General features: G+C 35.9%; 1 long non-coding RNA gene across 2 annotated transcripts in view; it reads left to right on the plus strand.

Annotated features, from left to right (window-relative positions):
* LOC120541418 overlaps positions 1 to 21,979 on the plus strand; it is a 49,287-nt gene that overhangs the window by 17,734 nt on the left and 9,574 nt on the right. For both annotated transcript variants that reach the window (XR_005635999.1, XR_005636000.1), the window contains exon 3: positions 628 to 676. This is a non-coding gene — a long non-coding RNA (uncharacterized LOC120541418). The remainder of the gene's footprint in view (positions 1 to 627; positions 677 to 21,979) is intronic.

Below are 21,979 nucleotides of genomic sequence, written 5' to 3' on the forward strand. Positions count from 1 at the left end.
CCTAGTGGAGTTTAAATTAACAATACACTGTGTTATAGTGTAAGATGTTTTGGTGAACTGCACTGTAATTGGAAGTTTTGTAACACATTAAACAACAACAAATGAAACTATAATTTTCCCACTATGCAGTTTATTAATATTTTACCAAGTACAATACTCTTGCACTGTTATCTCAGGTATCTATTAGTTGATATTTCTAAATGTTTGGTCTGAACACCTGAATGGTAGAATTAGAACTTCTTGCCTTCAGTAAATGAAGGAGTTTTCAAAGCAGATCATTGATTTTCTCAGTTTTTTGCTTCTTAAATGTGATATGGAAACATCCCACTCCTATAATATCAAAGGGCCACTGATTTTGTTAAATGTTCATTTAAATTAAGATTAAAATATTTATTATAGAAGTTATTGTATTTCCAAACTAATTGTATTTACTTTATTTCATCATAAAATTAATTTCATGTTTCAATTAAGTTCTGGATATATTTGTATGTTTTTTTCCCCTAAAATTGTTAGTAACATTTTCTAAAGATAAAGTCATTCAATTTGATATCCACAACATAAAGGGAATAAAAATCATTAGTTTTAATAATTGGCTAAATAATTATTACTATTTTTCATGTTGTGCAGGAATTACATCTGTCTCCCAGTCTGAGCTGACCATTAAGGAACTGCTAAGGTAAGCAATTATAATTGAAAGAAATACTTAAAAAAATGATATGTACGATACTGTTTTAATGAATTTTTATGCTCCTATTTTGCATCATTTTATTTTGGTTAGAATTTTCAGCAAAGGTGGTATTACTTTGTTGGATAATAAAAGTTTGAATTTATCTGAATGATATTTTTTAATTTGAAGTGAATTAAAACAATGAAAAACATCTAATAGATAGATAGATAGATAGATAGATAGATAGATAGATAGATAGATAGATAGATATGTAGAGTGTACTATAGATAGATAGATAGATAGATAGATAGATAGATAGATAGATAGATAGATAGACTTGTTCTTTATATTCATGTGAAGTATAGTTCAGATGACTCACTTCTGAGTAATAAATTGCAAAGGAAAAAGTCCTCCTTACCAAGATTAAAATGTAAGGCTTTTGCCATTTACTCACTAATCCAAGTACAAATTCTTGTAATCTGTCTCATCATTAGAATTTATCTCAGAATACTCATAATCGAAGTAAAATGGTGCCTTTTTACATTTTATTGATACTGTGTGTGTATTGTTTCTTGAACAGTTATAATAAAATGAGTATTATAATTACAACTATAGTAATTTATAACTGAGTATATCTAAGTAGATGTATGAGGCAACTATGAGTAACACTTAGGCAGCCAATCACATTGACATACTTCAAAACATCACAGACAATGACACCATTTAATTAAAGTAAATTATAACAGTTTTTTTTTTTCTTTTATATTTTAAGCATAGACATAATACCAGTTGAACCAGATGCCAGATACTCTATGTATTCATATTTTGTGTGTCTTTTTCCAATTATTCAGTCACTTTCCCCATATGAGGGTGAAATCCAGTCCTTGTTTCGACTGTACAATCAGGCAGTGTCTACTTACCACCCCGCTCAAGTCCAGGATCATTGGCAAGTTCCCCAGAGGACATCTTGCCAGCTGTTGTGGGACTGGTGAGCAAGGCAGAAGATACTGCCTGCCAAGCCTATCTCGCAGTCTGTACTCAGCCATTGAAACTACTTAACCCTTGTAAGTCAGAATGTCGTCTGGGATTTAAACACCTACATGACTCATTTTTTGCATTCCAGGCACTAAGTGAGCCACTGGAGACTCCAAAGATGCATTCACTCTAAATGATACTATGCGTGGCTCTATAACTAGTACATCTAATCATACTGCTAAAGACTGTACTGTATATTCAGAAACTTCTTTCTTTCTCCTCTGCATCCCTGTCTCTATTACCTTTCGATTATATTGCTTTGTACAGACATGGTCTGGATCTTTGTGTATTCTTGTACAGAGGTGCAAATTCCTATAGTGTACCTACAATATATAGCTTTAGTTTATCTATGGTATATGTGTGTGTGTGGCAAGAGGAGTTGCTGGTAGAGAAGGGAATGGGACTAATGGAAGGATTAAAAAAAAATCTGATTTCCCATTCTGCACTTTAGAATTCCCCAACCATTCTCAAGCTACTCCTTTTAAAGATCAGTCTCTTCTACTTTTTGGTTAATCTGTCATTTTGGTTCGATTCTGCTATAGTCTTTTGATACATATATTTCACCCTCAGGGAAAGAATGTGGTTTTTCAACAGAGACTTTGCTAATAGTCTAGTGCAAAGGAACACATTCAAAATACAGTAGCATTGCTCGCTAAACCAACAAACTTTATTGATCTTTAGTGTAGTCAGCATTTTATACTGCAGTGTAATTAACCATGTACTAAGTCAAAGGTATCAACAACTTGTGATGGTGATTAGTTTATTATATTATTCATTCTTTATGTTGTGAAATGAGGACTCTTTTAAACACATTTTGGTATCACCATTTAGAATTTTTAATTTAAATTCATTCTTATTTTAATCTCTTCTTGGCTTAATGAACATAAATCAATAACAATGCAACACAAAAATGCAATACACAGGGATATACAGGTATACATAACCGTATCTGTATATTTTGTGGAGGTTTCCAGCTGGCACATGGTTGTCCAAAGCAAAAGTCACACCAGAATGGTCTGACATAGGATGTTAGTTCATCGATAGCTAAGCCAAGAAATCCAGCAATCCACCCTGGCAAATAACGAGTTTCTGAGTATACCACATTCAGGAATTGCTAGACAGCGGTTGGTCCCTTCATTTGAAGAATGTATATGTGAAGGAAGATGATGATGATGTTCTGAAACATTTTCCCATCATAAAAGGACTGGGGGGAAAGACTGAATAGCTTATGCAAGGTGACAAGTAGAAATAGGTGGGATCATTTTGTTTAAAACAAAGAGAAGGCAGTTTGGAAGTTATTTTGTATGTCTGTTTCTTACCAAGGCTTTGCATGGAGTTCTTTAGCTTGCAGATGTAGAGTTCAATAAGATATTCCTGACCCCAAAAGTAATTCCAAAGGTTTGTGGAAAAGTAATCCTAGGATGGAGTTCAAGGCTGTACAGTGCCAATAAATCAATGAATTCGAAAATGGAAGAAAGGCACATTAATGGTAAGAAGGAGAGGCCATGGATACTGAGAGGGAAAGGAATACGAGGTGAGAAAAGGACAGTAATTTGTTTAGTTATGTGAGAGAGGATAATGCTTTTTAATTTTTTCTGTCTGCATTATTTGGCTACTTTGGCTTTTCTGTATAATTTCACATGTTTTCAAGTAAATGATAATACCTTTGTTACCTGTTTGCATTTTGATTGTTTTGGACAGATAATAGAAGTTACGTTTCAGGGCAGAGTGCCCCAATCATTGGATAGACAAGGTTTTTGCCAGTTTTCAAAAATCTCTGCTTGACCTTTCTTTGGTTTCATCCTTGCATGAGCCCAAGCTCCATAAAACAATAATATGTTCTATTAGGAAACCACATTGTAATATAGGATATATAACATTTCAGAGACAAAAAGAGCCAAAACTTTAGGTTTCTTGATGGTTAGGAAAAGTGGTAACCAAAAACTTCTCACAGCACAAACTCACTTACAGGTAACTACAACAGCTAGCGATGTCCTCATACTCAATAGAATTCCAGAAATGCTCCAAAAACTAAACTTGAGCAAATACATGCTGACCTTCTGAGTCTGCCTTTTTGGGGACTTTTTTGATGCCCTTTCTTCCAGGAGTGGTGGTCTTCATACTTTCCTGCTCTTTATTACTACACAAAAAACTCCCTTTCATATTTCTTTTGAAAATCACGCAAATTATTTTTTTCACTACCACTGAGCCTTCATGTAATTCACTTGTCGGCTGTCTACTGATTGGAGCCTGGGATCAAACTTGTTATAAAACCCCTTTAGAATTTTTTATAAGGTAAGGGAGGATGCTGTTTGGCACTTCTTCTAACAGCTATTTGGTTTATGAACCATAAGTCCTATAAAGACCTATGTCTCTAAGATAGACAGCTATAAACTTTAAACAAGTAACACGATGCCACTCATTCTGGCCAGGGATTATATGCCAGTACTTTATATCTCCTTTGGGAGGCATTGACATCTTGCCAACTCTTCCCAATCGCAACCTGGAATGGAAAACACAGATCCAGTTTCTCCAGAACAGTTCTTGCTAAGCATATGCTGCAGGTTTTGTAGCCTCTTGCCCACCCTATATAGCCTCACTCTGTTTTGGTTAAAGGGTAAAGCACCTATGGCATGAGATAGGTTGTCTGTACTCAGATGTCCGATGGGAGCTTTGTAGGCCTCCTCTCAGGACATCATTACCTCTCCCCTTTGAGGGTGATTCCTGAAGATTTCCTTACTGGATATAGTACTTGAAGTACTTGAAGATGAAGTGAGCTGGGCTGCAGTGAGACTATATCTGTTTTAACCTGCAATCAAAAACATTTATCAAGCAAATACCTTAATATGTTGAAACCAAATCTACAGAGTATAGTGATTCCAGAATGACCAAAAATCCTTTCATTTAAGCAATAATTAGTCCTTTAAAAATGTCACTCAAGTTCCAATGAAGTTCTCTTCAATAAAAAGAACACTAGATTTACAGTGCCAGAAGTTGTGAGAGGTCAAGCATAATTACACTTTTTATTGCCCAACTACAAAGATTACAATTTGCTCCACAGGCTGAATGACACGACAGGTAGCCTAGTGTTGCACCAGCACCACCTTCACTGTTGAGTGTAATTATTGGCAGTAAAAATCGAGGTAATCAGCATAGCAAAGAAACCAGCATCAAGCAAATTTGCTTTATCTCACAATTGTACGTCAGGTTTTGTAGCATGTTGAAACATTAGACTTTCCATAGACGTTCCAGAATGTATTTAACTTACTAAGTTATGTAATCGGTTCCAGAAGTCATGTTTTTCTATGGCAAAATACAGTGAGTGTTGCAAAACACACTAAAAAACGAATGCAAAAATGTGTTTCTTTGTATTTGTTTATTTGGGAGGGAAGTCTTTTTTAAAATAAAGTTTATTTATTATAGTTATAATGATCACAATATACATATGAGGTTGGACATATTCACAGGTAAAAGCTTTATTGTGCCCTGTTTCTTACACTGGATAGCTTGGTAATGCAATGTGTGGTGTGGCCACTTCACAGCCCCTTTGGTCCAAGTTTGATTCTTGACACGATTAGCTTCAAGAGGGAGTTTGCACATATTCATTATGTCCAGTGAGGTTTTCTCCTGTCACCCAGACATTTCTGGTTAGCTGAACTGGTCACTCGAAATTGGCTTGGTGTGATAGTGCATAAGTGAATGCGAGGGTGTCGAATGGTGTCTCATCTAGAATTCTTTTTTCCCCTTGTATTTGATGTTATTAGGATGAACTCTAACTTATTTCAGACCCTCTGTTGAATAATTCTGGACAGATGTGCTTCATTCAGAGACATCAAACTTTGCTTCTTTTCGGTGGACACAACGTCTAAATGCACAGACTACCAGTTTCAAACACTTGACATAAGACTATACTGCAACAGGCAAAATAATTCAAAAATGAAAAAATGTATTTTTTTGCTTTTGAAAGATGATGACTGAAAAGCAGTAGCTATTAACCAAATTATTAATTTTATTGATCATGTACACTGCGGTGGGTTGGCACCCTGCCTGGGATTGGTTCCTGCCTTGTGCCCTGTGTTGGCTGGGATTGGCTCCAGCAGACCCCTGTGACCCTGTGTTCGGATTCAGCGGGCTGGAAAATGGATGGATGGATGGATGGATGATCATGTACATTTAGCATTATTGGTATATTTTATTGCATCAATAGCTGTAAATTTCTTTTAAGTATTCTGTGGCAAAATTAAGTTTCAAGAAAATGGCAAACTGAAAAGAGATTTGCCTCTCTTTTTGTTATGTTAGCTCAGTGGTTGCTAAACTCGGTCCCGGGGACCCCCTGTGGCTGTGGGTTTTTGTTCTAACCAGATTCACAATCGGCCATAATAACTGATCTCATTGAGTTGGCTGGTCTTTTTTTTTTTTTGTATTCACTTATTTTGAATTCAGAAAAGCACAGCAGTAAGATTTTTACATTGTAAGATGTTTAGAAATATTTCTATTTTTTGCTATAGCTTTAAATGCTTAACTCTTTTTGTTGTTTTCCTGTTATTTTCCCTTTAATTCTGTGTAGTCTACCCCATTCATGTTACCCTAATAGTGACAAGTAAAAACAAGCAAAGGGGCGAGCAACACTAAATGATGAAAGGCTTCGGCTGCTTCAGCGTCAGACCCACTAATTAGTCAATCATGGAAAGGCAGAATGGAAATGAGGATGAGCATAGAAAAGTGAAAAAAAAAACACATTATCCACATATAACGGCTTGATTTTTATTAAAATGTATTAACACGCTTACTTTTGTCATTTCTACATTGACCCCAAAACACAGAAACTAGGAAGCTCCCTTCATTAGTCTTGGAATCCAATACTTGGAATTGAAACAAAAACCTGCAGGACCAGAGGGTCCCAAACACCAAGATTTGAAACCAATGTATTAGCCCATGACTACGATGGTTTAAAAACTGTAGAAAATATATATAATCGCTTTTATTTATCGCATGAGTGGACTCATTAATGCGGGTGGAAGAATAGGCAAGTTACATCACATACTAAACAGAATGTCCTCTTTACTTCTGCTTATCCCATTGTTTCCCAAAAGGAGGCTGTGTCTACCTCCCCATTTATGCAAGAAGGAAGAAAACTCTGGCCTTTAATGTTTGCCTGTGATGCCCAAGCTAAAATTACCTTCACAGTGATAGTGAGTGATAATAAGCGGACCATTCGTCGGATCAAATTGAAAGCTAATTACTTGTGTTTGGGACAGTGTGGGTTAGGGATAATGCTACATTTTTTTTGAGTTCACTTTAAAATGAAGATCCCAGTTATATACCTCATTGCACCTCAACCATTGAGAACATTAGGCACACAGAGAATCTTGCCAGTGTGGTAACACAACAACAGGGTCAACCAAGTTCAAATGTTTCTTTTTAGTTGGGTTTGCCCTCAGACGGACATAGAGATTGTTCAATACGTAACGGTCAAAGAGGACAACCTGCACAAATTCCTTTCTTTAGGTATCAATAGATGAACAAACCTTCTTGTCTGAGTCCAACCAATTTATCAATTATTCAAATTTTCAAATTCACGCCTTTTTGTAATATGTATTCCTATTTCCTTCAACCCTATCAAAATGTATAAAGTTAAGTTATGCTCCACAGTAATTGAAAGTTTTATAAGTAGAACAAATAGCTCCCCAGAGTCTCTAAACGGAAAATTTGACTGAGTGTGATTAGAGGACTGTATCCTGAAATCTAACAACACATCGACCATATTTCGATCAAAGGTTACTTATGTGTTACAATTTAAATAGTTGGCCTTTTCAAACCTACTCATACGGGGCAGAGCTTATTATGGGCAGCACTGGGAAGAAGACAGGAAACATGACTGGACAGGGTGCAACCTCAATTATACTGGGATCAATTTGGAATCAACATCCACCTCACCTGCACATATTTGGAGATATTGGGGTAAAGCCTGCACAGATATGGGGAGAACGTACAAACTGCACATATCCAGTGGAAATCTGGATCTGTGAAGCAATTTACTGCACTATCAGAATGCTCACAAAACTGTGATGTGTGAAAGGAAATTTGAAACTACAAATGTGCAAAATATAACTCTTAACATGTTTAGCTCATATCTAATAATGCTTCTCATATGCACATCGGCTTTTTGACATATTCACAATTTGTGCTTGGATGGCTTGGAGTATTGAATGGAGTTCTGAATGAATTAGTGTTAGAACATCTGTGTTTCCCTCATACAGTTTTGCACATTAAATGGTGTTTTTCTTTTCTTGAAATTGGGATGGCTATGCCTGTATATATTGAATATCTTTATAGTTTTCACTAAACAGTTAATGTTAGGACATCTCTGTTTTTCAGTTTTTCTTTTTTTATTTGGATCACAGATAAGCCCACATTATGTATTGCTAAGTGTTTTGCCAGCTGACTCCCTTTCTTTATGGTCATTTTATTAGAATGTTTGAAAAGGACATAATCATGTAAGTTGCCTTTTTTTTTTTTTTTTAGCTTTGTATGGCCATTTACAGTTTTTAAAAATAAACATTTTGCCAATGGCATAGTTGGCATGCCATCTCATTTGAACTCAATTCTCAGCAAATGCTTTATTGGAAATAATCTTTCACCACATCACATGTACAAAATATCCAGATAAGCCAAAAGCAAGACAAGATGTTCCTGTTACACCTACCTCTGCTGAGCTATGGCTGACAGCCCCGGACAGTACCAGTCTTGAGTAATGGAGGCCCAGTGGCAGGTGTTAATGCTATCCATTTGGTTTTAAGCTGAAAGAAGTGCGCTGAATAGGGCAGCACTCAAATGCATGCAGAGCCGTGGCTGGTGGAATAAACTCATGCAGTATACCAAAAGAATTACTGTTAATTTGAACGAAGGGAAGCGATTATATTTTAGGTTGCCATGGCATCAATGGCTTGGTAATAATGGGGCTTGTGTTTAGATTCTGTTTTCTTGCCGTTCCCCCCACAGTGTCTGCCAGCTATTCCCACAGGGCCCTGGTGGAGGAAGAAAAAAAGGGCACAGTCTGTCTGGGTTGGGGGTGGGGGAGACATTATGGGACAAGGAGGACCCACATATCAAAATGAGTAAATAAACAATAAATATGCCCTAAAACAAAGTGCGAAATATACATTTAAAAAATAAAGAAAACCCCTCAACAACCAAACTGTTCATTCTTTTGCCCCAATCTTAACCCCCTCAAGAGACGTTATACCATCTGTGCCTTTTGAGCAATTGCTCTACGAGATACGCTTGCCCGGTGCCAATGGGGACATTAAAGCTGCCAACCGCTGCTGTCATACAGCCTTCCAGATGCCATTTTGTATGCCAGAGATCTCACATGTGTGGGGGGTAGAGGTTTTGGGGGGGTGGGGGCAGGTGGCTCTGGTTGTTTCTGTGGAGGCCATCTTGAAAAGGAATCCTTACTGCTGCTTCTAAAATGGCTGTGTTGGCATAAGGTAGGTTGCATCACTGCCTTTTATGCTCAATGAGCGTAATCTCTTTCTGCAAATGTTTCCTATCTATTCCTCCCTTTCTGTCTTTGTTAATCCAAAGACTATTTTATCTTACTAATTATTAGTGAGCAAGTGTTAAGGGAGGAGTGTACATTGTGAAATAAACGAACGGGCAAAGGCAAGGAAGAATACCATCTCCCATTCACTTCTTTAATGTTTTTATTTGATACCCTTTTCTTTCATTTCTTTGTCTCCGTCTCTCTCTCTCTTAAATATGTAAGTGACCTGATAATTGAATTAACAGTTTTTCTAATTCATTCCTCCTCATCATCGCTTCATTTTCTAGGCGTGAATGGCAATTTGCACTGAATGTTTTTCCTTTACCAACCCTACCCCCTTCCAATACCATTGTCTCTGTTTTCTGTCAAATGTGCCATATATACACGTACACATGTACACTGCCTGTTTTATGCAAATCCCGGACAGCACAAATCAAATCAGGCCGTTTCAGGTTTTCGTGTGTGGTTTTGGCACATAATCAGACATTGGCAAATGACAAGAAATTACATTGTCAATCTCAAAAATATATAATTTAAGTAAAATAAAAATTAACCTGTTCAAAGAGTATAGCTTTCTGTATTCATAATATCTCTACTTCAGTTTGTCCATATGTCTTTTTATATAGTCCTTAAAATATAACATAAAACCAAATACTCAATGTGAATGCTTCACATTCAGGCTGGTCTTGTAACTGTTTCAAATATATTAATAAGTGCCAGCTAGTCATAAGCTAAAAACATAGGTGTTTTTTAATTTTTTTATTTTAAAAGCTAGCTAATCAAAATGCATAAATAACACCTCACATTAGCAACCAGCAACCATTAAGTGAATAAATCAATTTGAAACTAATTCTCATTAATAATCAAGTGCTATACCCTTCCACGTTTACACATAATTTGCACTGTCCACTCATCAGTATTTTACTAGATTTAATACTCCCTAAACGCCTAATAGTTCATCTAAAGCACCCTTTTTTTTCAAAATTAATTTTAAGGTGAATTTAGAAACTGAATATTAAAAATGAGTCTGTGTACATGTAAATTTCCTGCATTGTTCTTGCACAAATGAATCTGCAGAACTGGATTTGAAGTATCAAGGTACAGCGTTACAATGCTTTGCATCTTGCTTCACGTTGAAGTACAGCTTAATTTAAAAACAAGTGCATAACAAAAAATGAAGTGAATTAATATTTGCTACAGTATGCAATTATTAAAGTGGAAATCTGTGAAATGAGAGTTCTGCATACATATATACATACATATATATAAATACTGTATATATAATATATACACATATATATACACACACATATATATATACACACACACATATATATATATATATATATATATATATATATATATATATATATTGCAGATATTTAGCATTGAAAGTCTCAAATCATTCCAAGCCACTGTATTCATGTTAATCAAAAGCAAGCTACACTATATGTGTGTATAGTACAATCCAGTACATTATATATTGTTGTGCTATATAATAATGAGAATTATTTGTGACACAATTTCATTTCAGCCTGTGAATTAGAGTGTGGAGCAGCATTATGAGAAAAGATGTTCAACTGAACAAAAAACTCCCAGTCATAATTGGCTGCTGTGTTACTGTGAGGAGTTTTACTTTAAGGATTAGCATTACATTAAAGAATAAAATGACCTCCACCCCAGGTACTTCATATGCAGGGTGTGCCTGCATCTATGCTCAAGCACTGTTCACACAACCAAATATAGTACTCTGTCTTTAAACAGGCCTTTGTTACCCAAGTGCCAAGAGAATTCCTAACAAGCCTTAAACCTCCTTAATTAAGCAAAAGGCATCAATCCATAAGGTCAGTCATAAACTCTCCTTTAGAAAAATCAGCACACTCATCAACGTCCACACCCATTTTAAAATGGTATTACCACACTATTGAAATATTACAAAAACACTAGACTGGAAATCATTTATTTAAAATAATTAAATAAAAATTCAATTCATATTTATATACGGAAAGGATGACAATACATGCTTTAGATTTGGAAAGCCCTTGCCTAATCCATACTGTAAGTTTTATATTGAATAACGTGTGTTTAAATGCCCTTTCAGTATCGTTATCAACAGTTCACTCAATTTTGGTTGAAAATATCTCAGATATAGCAATCCATTCTGTCATATGTGTTTAACACTTTAGCCACTTCATGGAAAAAAAAATCTTTTAACACGGAATACAGTACTGTACATAACTGCAAACATTTGCACACTAACTGCATTCTCTCAGTTATGACATATAAAAAGAAAGAATGTAGAGACAAGGTATTTAGTATCCTTTATTATAATATCAAATAAGCCAGTACACAATTACTGATTATAATGTGTTTCATTCAGTCTGTAACATTCTGGAAAGCAACAATAGTTGTCATATGCAAAAGAATTTTTCGTTTATGACATAATACAGCTCCTAATGTCTAAGCCAAAAACTAGAAGACAATAAAGGAGAAGAAAATGAGAGAAATGTATTCTTATGCAAACCAAGTGCATTGAGAAATAATATTTCTGCTCACTACATTATTTTGACTGCAATCAGATGCTATTCTGGGATATTCTGTACATTGCATAGTAGGCAGAGTCTGTTTTACTTATCGTCCTTGCCACTTTATTCATTTTATTTTTAAGCAAACTGGAATCACTTGGTCAAAATGCAGAATCATTTAAAGTATAAAAATAAAACGAATGATATCTATGGATTGCACCTTTGCTGTGCTAAGGGCAGCACTGAGGAAAGGGGTGGCTGTGCAGAGTTAAGTGAAGCTAAATAGTAACTGGGGCTGCTTCTCGAGTGAAAAGAAAAATCACAAACCAGGAAAACATGCAGAATATTTTCTGCTCCTGATTGCGATCGACACATTCTTGATACATTAACACATAAGTGGCTGAAAGGTCAATCAAAATGTAATAATCTGCCAATCATTCATTCGAGCCAATCGTCCAATCAATCAATCAATCAATCAATCAATCAAACAAACATTGGTTATCTGAGTCACCCCTGCCATGCCATTTCAAGAACAAAGCGTATACTCACAGAAGAGGAAATCGTTGCCCCCCTACCCAGGTTCCACCCAAAAATCGCCGTTAATATTAAGTCTTCTTTAACATGAAAGGCGTTTTTATTGTTAATGAAAATATTCCCGACTCTGTTAAAAAATGCATTTTTGCTTGCTTATTGTTATTTTGCGCCCCCAATTAAAAGGGCGTTGCTTCATCTGCTCATAGCGATTACATGTGACAACACGTAGGTTTAAGACACAATAAAGCAACTGCTCCTGTTAATGAATAAGCCCAGACAAGATGGATCTCATTAACACAATTGCATTCAAACGAGCACAAGGGCAGAGCCGCACTTAAAGATACAGTAGCGCTTTATAGCTGGCATTTCACGCTGTCCTTGGCGATCACGGCCGTATTGTAAAATGTACGTCAGCCATTACATTTTATACACTTTGTCCTAAAGGGGTACCAAGCCGAACAAAGCACAATATCTTTAAAATAGATGTTGCCGAGTAGTTTCATATCTTCATTGTGCTAATATACGAGCTATTTGAATGATTTTTGGGGTCTTTAATCGCTAAAAATAGGCGTGGCTAATTTTTATCACTACAACAAGAACACATTTCGAATTCATTAAAGTTAAGAACAGTGCACAAAACCAAATGTCATGTAGTTCCGGTTAAATCTAAACATTTCAAAATGTACTTGTTGAAATGTATTAGTCAGAAGTCTCTGAAATATTTAAAGACCGAAAAATGTAACCGTATTTTCCACAAGGCTGTTATACCTTAAGAGTGAATGAATAATAGGTAGAACTTTTCATTTGTGATTTGCTCCTTTAACGGACTGAGTATACAGTAGTTCGCAATTAGAGAGCTTCGCGGTTGTTAAGGGGTGTGGTTTCAAATACCGCGTTGCATTGGCCCAGGCCAGCACAAAGATCCCCAAGCTTTAATCAAATGAGGTATAATTGCTAGAAGCCGATATAGTTTAACATGTTGCTTCCTCTTTTGTTTCGACAGTAATTACTCAGTTGAAAATTATTTTTCATTCGGGGTTGATTGTGACACACAGTCTGTCCACTTGTTTATGGACGTTGAGCAAATAACACAATGAAAGTGAATTATCGGAGTACCCACTAACAAGCAAACAGAATGTTACCCAGTTATTTAAATATTCTTAAGATAAAATAATTTGGGTTAGTGCAGTGTCAGGGAAGCATCTCCTATTTCTGTAAGAGAAGTCCAGGATCTACCATTTCTTCCTCTTTCTTTCTGCATTAATCTGTTAAAAGAGTGTATTCTATTCATCTCATCTTTACACTTTAATGCACTTTCCAATTACCGTTACTGTTTCTACCTATCATGCATGCTCAGTGCGTGGTCCAGTTTACAGTGTCTTGTACAGGTGTGACAGTTTGTTCTATAAAGGTTCAACGGTAAATAGATATTCAAAATATGTTTTAGTATTTCTGTAAGAATTGAGGCATAATTTACAATAAAACAACATGAATATACAGAAGTTGATTATAGCAAAATACCTCATTCTTGTTTTCCTTTTCTTTTGGCAACGTGTCTGGAGCAGAATACACAAAATATTCAGTGTATACAGGATTCTGTAGCTGTTAGACCCGAAAATTCATTTTTAATTTTATCGGGGCATCTTGTAACCGAATACAGATGTTTGTTGTTATATTTAGTATTATCTAATGCTCAGGAGAATTTCTTTGATGACATTTCAATGAGCATTTTGTAGCAAATGCAAAAAGAAATACAAATCTACCTTTTTGGTAAATTTTTAATTGAACAAAGTGTATATCTGAATACTTTAATGTCTTGGACAAGGAGTATGTTAACCATATTAAAATAAGAAAAAGATTCCAAAGCAAATGTATTCATTTGCCATATATTTTAGGGGAAGACTGTACAAATACAGTCACACTCAAAATAGGAGTAAACTTTCAGTGTCAGTCAATCCAGCACCCTGGCTCTCTGTTGAATAACGAAACCTCAAACCCTGAAAGGATCCCACATGAATATTCAAAAATCCAATCTGCTCACAAAAAACAGCCTTACTAGGCATATGAGCCCTGCTTGAAGCACTGTGATGTGCCAGGGCCGTTAGCTTTACCAGGCTGTATTTCATAAGGCAACTCAAACAACAGTCATGTATATGCAGTGTATCTATATCTATATCTTATATAGAACATAACATAATATTCTCCAGCTCACTTAATCCATTTCAGGGCCTTGGTGGCCAGCACTGATCCTTGCCTCATTTAGTATTAGGCAGGTACTATCCCTGGAAGTCCATCATATAGCTATGCAGATAAATACTGAATTGTTGCCTAGAAATTGATAGGGTTAGGGATAACTGCCTTACCGATTCTGAGGCCTGGTTTTGATTTTTGGCCTAGTTACTAGATATTTGGAGTTAGCATCTTCTCTGAACATTCAGTGGCTTTCGTTGAGTACTGAGGCTCCCTTTTACATTCCAGTGAGTACAAGTTAGGTTGAGAGGCAGACATAAATTGAGCATTTATATCTGTGTGTGTATATGTGTGCCATCCCTTTGGTTCAGGTCTTGACAGTGTGGTATATTGTAGTGGGTAAGTCAAAGCATTTTTAAACAAAACATTGCTGGTTAGTTCCTGGTTAAAATCTAATGTGTGAGCCTAAATAAGTCACTTAAACATTGCCTGAGCTTCTCTCTATATATATAATACATATATAGAGAATATAGCCTTGAACCCTGTGCTGGCTGGGATTGGCTGCAGCAGACCCCATGACTCTGTGTTAGGATATAGCGGGTTGGAAAATGACCGACTGACTAACTGACTGACTGATGACTGATATATAGAATATACATGTAATATTCTATATATTCTTCTTGCTCTTTCCCTTTGTGTGTGTGTGTGTATATATATATATATATATATATATATATATATATATATATATATATATACAGTGTATATACTGTATACTAGACTAAAAAAATAGCACTAAATGATACTTACACTGTGAAACTTTAAAAGGAGCAAATTATACACCAAATACCAGCAGAATGTGAAAAATGTCTCATTGTGTAATATGATGTTTGTTTTGCTTTTCCACTTATGAATCTCTTTTATACATCTTCAAATTTATATGTTTTTGTAGTGTTTTAATTTCTTACTCTTTTGCACTGATAGGATGGCATCCAATTGCGTTGTACATGTGCAATGACAATAAAGGTTTTCAATAATTTCCCCTTGGGATTAATAAAGTATCTATCTATCTATCTATCTATCTATCTATCTATCTATCTATCTATCTATCTATCTATCTATCTATAATATTCAATAATAATAATATACATACTTTAGAACTCCAGACCTCCTGAGTGTGGGCATGAGAGGGGCATATTGTGCACAAATCTGCCAGGATGAGCATTTGTTTTCCATAGTTAAGTGCTGGATATGTGGTTTAATTTTTTAAATACAGTAGTTTAGAAGATATCTATTTGTATGCAGTTTTAGCTGTTTGCAGTAACAAAATGATAATGCTTGCTCATTGTATACTAAATGTAAAAATATTTATTGAAAACTTGGCTGACAAAAGTATAACATAGCACTTGGTGTCATCTACATCACAGTCCCCAAGCCTATCTCTAACAATATGCAATATACTAAGGAATGAAGCCAACGTGTTCATGTCACATTTTAGTGTACAGTATCTCCTTGTTCTATTTATGGCAACAGAGATAATTTTATTTTTGACCTTAAACTGTGTAGTAATTGCATACACTAATATTGACAACACCTGCATTTGAAAACAATTTCAATATAAATTTATGATTAAATCACTTTTAAAACATTAAGTGAAACACAAAATGATCAGTACCCCTGACATCCTTTACTCTGAATGCTGTTTAAAATGTTCACTTTGTAAAGAGTGCAGTTTTGAATCCTCCCTTACCGTCTGTGCTCAGTCATACACAAACATTCTTGTACACACTCTAGTCTTAAATAAATGTTGTTTTTTACCCCTGGTGTTCATTTGTAAAAGAGAAGAGAAATTTGACCTGCCTCTTTAAAAATGAAGCGTGCAGCTGTAACCTCTGTGTTAGTAAACAGTTGATAGTGTTCTCATTCTTTTTCTTCTCTCCATTCTTTCTTCCACAATGGCTGTATTGTGAGGGGGCCACTTGACAAAGGTCTGTCACCCCTTTCCCAGCATTGTCTGGGGTGGTGGTGATGGAAGAATGGGAGTCAGTAGAGAGGGGGGGGCGATCAGTAGTGAAACGGGCCGGGTGGGAAAAAAACAGTCCAGACGAGACAGAGCCAGATGCCTATATTAGCGTCAAAAGCCTTGAAACTGTCTCTTGGACAACAGAGCTCTTTGTTTTTTCCATATATGTGGGGAAATGAGTACCTCTGCCCATGATAATTAATCTGTCCATTTCTGCATATGCATGTCTGATGAGCTGGTTCATATGCAGCCCACCTGATCTTTTTCTTTCTATAATTGTCAATATATGACTCATTTAAGAAGATCAGTTATGAGAAAAAGGTTGCATATCTTTCAGGCTAGAAAAATGAAATGTAGTCATTTAATCCATTCAAATCATGGTATCATTTTTATGTTTGAAGCCAAGGGCTTTATGGGCAAAGAAGAGACCATGAATTATTTTAGCATTTTTAACACCAAAGTATCATAGTTTCAGAGTCTTCCTTGGGTTTTCTGTGCTGTATTCTCTATTTCAGTCTCATATTTTAGGGCATTATCTTTGAATTATAGACAAGTGAAGTTATGATTGCGCTTGAATCTTCCTGAGATGCAGCGATAAATCGTTTGCTTTAGTTGCACAATATTGAGATCCTGTGGAAAGAGGTTATGTTCAAAGCTCAAAGTCTTTTTAATACTATAATGGATGAGCTTCTCATTTATGCTGTTGCATTATGGCATCAGCAAGAAACCCAAATGTAATTTAACTTGCTATTGATAGATTATATCTCAAGTTATTTAAAACTGCAGTGTAACTTTAATAAGCTGACCTAATATCCTCATTTAGAAGAACAGCAAAAACTTGAAACTCCCCATTCACTTGCGGGATTTCATTTATGTTCCTGGAATTATTAATACACTTTAATCAAGATCTGCCTGATTCAGAAAATATGGTCTTATATATGAACCGATTGATGTTTGTTTATTTGCAAGCTCAAGTATCTTATTTCCCATGTGCCATTAGAAGGGTCTAAAACACACTTGCCACTGAGGCATCGAAACCATGTTATTTCAGGTCTCGCGTATGTAATACACAACATATTTGTAGCGCTTGGTTTTGTGCTCACTAATTGTGCAAAGGAAGATTGGCCTGATCACGTGCTTCTGAAAAGAATTACCTACAAATTAAAGATGTGCACAGGAGCTGTGCAGATTTTTCCTTTATTTAACAAACCTAGTGTTTCAAATTATGATTAAAATAATGGTAGTATCTATCTATCTATCTATCTATCTATCTATCTATCTATCTATCTATCTATCTATCTATCTATCTATCTATCTATCTATCTATCTATCTATCTATCTATCTATCTATCTATCTATCTATCATTTCTATCTATCTATCTATCTATCTATCTATCTATCTATCTATCTATCTATCTATCTATCTATCTATCTATCTATCTATCTATTATATTATACATTTCATCTATCTATCTATCTATCTATCTATCTATCTATCTATCTATCTATCTATCTATCTATCTATCTATCTATCTATCTATCTATTATATAGTACATTTCATGTCTATCTATCTATCTATCTATCTATCTATCTATCTATCTATCTATCTATCTATCTATCTATCTATCTATCTATCTATCTATCTATCTATCTATCAGTGGCTCCTTTTAAAGCATTTGTTTCTTGTATGATGGATTTGCGTCCTGTTAGAATGAAGGTATTACAATAATACAATAGGTGCAGTTTAGGTAATAATGAGAAAGGTGCATGGCATGATAAAGTCCAACACCCATTAGTTACGATAACATTAAATTATAACTGAAGAAAAATGATCATATATTTCATAAAAATATTTTAAGAAATGTTCCTGTGATGAATATTGCTTGCCAGCTTTTCCACAGCTGGTTTCTTCTTCATGCCTGATCCTGCCAGGAGAGGCTGAAGACCTGACATTAAAATAATTTGGTTCAGAAACTGAATGGATGTACAAATACAGATGTAAAAGAAGCTATAACTTCAAACTTAAGCTTGCTGCTTCTATCTAAGTTGATGTTTTTTTGCAGTAATGGCCCAGCATGTTACTCCACTATTGCATTGTATTTAGCCATTTTTTCCCCTTTTACTTTTTAATTTACACTTTCATGTCTTATTCATTCTGTGATTTAAACAATATTTCTCGTACACCCAAATGTCTTTATGGCTACCAGAGTGGTCAGGCAGGAATACCATGTTGTTTATTCTCATACCTATACATGGCATACAATACATTTTTAAATCAACACTTATTTTTCCTCATGGTAGACAACTGGGGTGTAATGAAATGGTGAATTGTTGGAGAAATAAAAGGTAAATGATCCTGACAGGGTCTAGTTTGTTGGACAGTTTCTTTGTGGACAATTTCTTTTTTTTCAATGCTGTAGACTGGCAATTAATTAAATCTCCATTAAATATATTGCTCCCATTGAAAGGGGGAACACAAATGGAGAATAAGAAAGAGAGGGAGAGTTTAAGCAGAGGGCAGACGACAGTATTTTATAATGAAACAATGGAGAAAGTAAAAAAAAAGCACCAAGAGTATGGCTGCTTATGCGAGAAAGACTGAGACAGGTGACATTTACAAAGAGGAGACGCCATTTGTAAGAGTAAAAAGACAGAGAAACCTTGTTCTCACCAGTGCATAGGAGGGATCAGGCCAAGCAATTGTTAATGTATTCATGTGGCTACAGTACAGCGGCGAGATGCTAATTTATTCATAGGGAATGTGTGTGTGTGTGTGTGTGTGTGTGTGTCTCTGTGGGTCTGTGTCAGAGGATTGAAAAGGGGTTCACTGTCTGGGGCTGTCTGCCCTGCCATGTGGCAGAAAATGTGTCCAGCATTGTAATAGCACCAGGAAAAACAGTCTGGAAACTGGAAAAATGTCTATTGTTGTGTTTTCTCTCCCACCCCGACCCACCTCCTGTCTCATTTCACACATGTAGTATGTTGCTTGATTTTAAGTAACAGGAGCTTAACTTGCACTATTTTGTATTTTTGCTATTTATGCATTTCTTTATTCGTTTTTAATTACGTAATTTTACACAGCCCACAAGCCTTTTCATTTTTCAATGCCTGTGTTCTCTGGTATTTTTTTTTTTTTTGTAATGCTGATAAAGTGTTTGATTTTATAAATCTGTGAATGTTGAGTTAGAAGCCATGACATCCATATTTCTGTACGCACTATCACATCTCTCTTTTTGATACCTGTTCACAAACAAAAAAAAAAAGGAAAATGCAGTCCTACACCCTGGAATTTCTAAACTGATGAGTAAGCTGAAGCTGTAGGGAGAGGACGCAGGCATAAGAAGATGAAAAGGCAACAATTCGACTGACATCAGTTTCAGCTTGTCAGAATAAAGCAAGCTCCTATATATGCCAGAAGAGTAATTTGGGCAATTGATAGTAAAGGAAGCATTTAGTTTATATATGGTACACTTTCGTTACAAATGCAACTAGACAGATGACTTAGCAACAAAAAGGAATTATAGACAAGATCGTATAAAATGGCATGTTAAAGGTAACGCCAGCAATTAGGTATAAAGGAGAAATTATTCTTGCACAATAAAATTGCGATTCAGCATTGCATGAGAAGCGTATTGGTAACTAGCTGTAGGATATAATTGGAGAGACTGAATACACAACACTTACTAGTGACATTGCCAGTTTTATTTTATTATAGGACTTCAGAGCAAGCCCACAAGTTCTATATATGCTGTGACGGACAACTGGGATTCTGGCCCAGTCGGGATACCTGGAGGATGGAAGGTCCCGGTGAGAGATGGATCGAGGCCATGGGACTGGAGCTTGGAAGCCCAATCGTGTTGGGGACCGTAGCCCCAGTGCAAACCAAACCAGGGGTTGCCCTCTTGTGTCCTGTGCAAGGTATCGTCCCTCACCCGGACCTTCCATCCTCCAGGCGTCCTGACTGGGACAGAATCCCAGTCGTCCGTCACAATGCTCATGTCAGGAATGTAACTTGGGTGAAGTTGTACTAATATGTTGAAGGATTTTGAGGCAGTTGAATTCAATTATTGCAATATTTAACAAAAGCAAACTTTGTTTATAGGGTTACTTGCCTCCCATTAACTTGACATTTTGGGAGCTCATATAGTCATTTGTTATGTAAAAAGTAATACTTTTGTGGTAACTTTAAATTCAGATAATAAAAGAAGTAGAATGAGTTTATCCTTCAGATACTACTAGTCAAAACTCAACCAACTGTAAAAACTCTTCTGGCTCAATAAGAATTTTCCATTATGCAATCTAAGATTATGGAACAAATAGATAGATAGATAGATAGATAGATAGATAGATAGATAGATAGATAGATAGATAGATAGATAGATAGATACTTTATTAATCCCAAGGGGAAATTCACAATATACTCATGTCATAAGATGGAAGGTTGAGCTCCTCCTCTACAGCCCGTATTTCATGTGTGTTCTTACTTGTAATGTGGCTCGGATACTAAACCTTAACTGTCTCCCAACGGTTATACAGATAGACAGGCTGCCACACTGTACCCACATGTTGTTGACATCTGCTCTACTACGAGTTTGTTGCATTTCTACAGTAACCATACAACCGATGGAAGTAAGCAGAGTGAATCAGCAGGTGTTACATAAATAGGCATAAGAGAAATGTATCCCACAGTAGACCACTTGTTAGCAGATAAAGAGAGAAGCCAAAAAGGTAGGCATCTTCCCATTTGTCTTACAACGACTGGTTCAGTCTCTCTGGTGGTGACCCTTCCCCCAAGTGGATGCCTCAGCTGTGAAGTTCTTCTTAATCTGGGGATAAGCTCGATTATCCCAAGAAGAGTTGTCCAAGGCTTTGTCAAAGCAACAGGGGAGCTTTCAAACTATTTTTTTTTGTCAGCCATGCACATCTGAAAATCTGGGAATTGGAATTCCTGGGCACAGCTCTGACTTATCTTGCAAAACCCCAGGAAAGTCTCTCTCTCTTAGAGATCTCAGTTCCAGTTGATCAATGCTGCCGGAGCACGTTACACAAACTGGCCAGATGTGCTAAGGGAAGGATCTGTGCCCAGTGAGATGAGGGTGAAGGTCTTCATCATGTTTAACAAAGATTAAATAATAAGTAGAAGATCTCCTTTGTGATTGTTTCAAGCATTTGTAACTCAAGTAATTTGTTCCCATTACTATAATTTGCACAGTTTAGAGACAATTTGCAGGTAATCTTTCATGAAAATGGCCTTGATTGATAAGAAAGAAGACCATGTAACTGTTGTGATAAAAACATCGACAATTGCTGTTTACATAAAGGTACCGAATATGCAAGTTTTCTTTTCCTTTGCTAAGTTGAAATATATTTGTCTTTGCATAGTCAGGCAATGAGAAGTCAAGAAAAATGGCACCTTCTATTGGCTAACTAAAAAGATTAAAATAAGCAACCTTTCAAG

This window comes from Polypterus senegalus, chromosome 12, assembly GCF_016835505.1.
Source record: "Polypterus senegalus isolate Bchr_013 chromosome 12, ASM1683550v1, whole genome shotgun sequence".
In the NCBI taxonomy this organism is placed as follows: Eukaryota; Metazoa; Chordata; class Cladistia; order Polypteriformes; family Polypteridae; genus Polypterus; species Polypterus senegalus.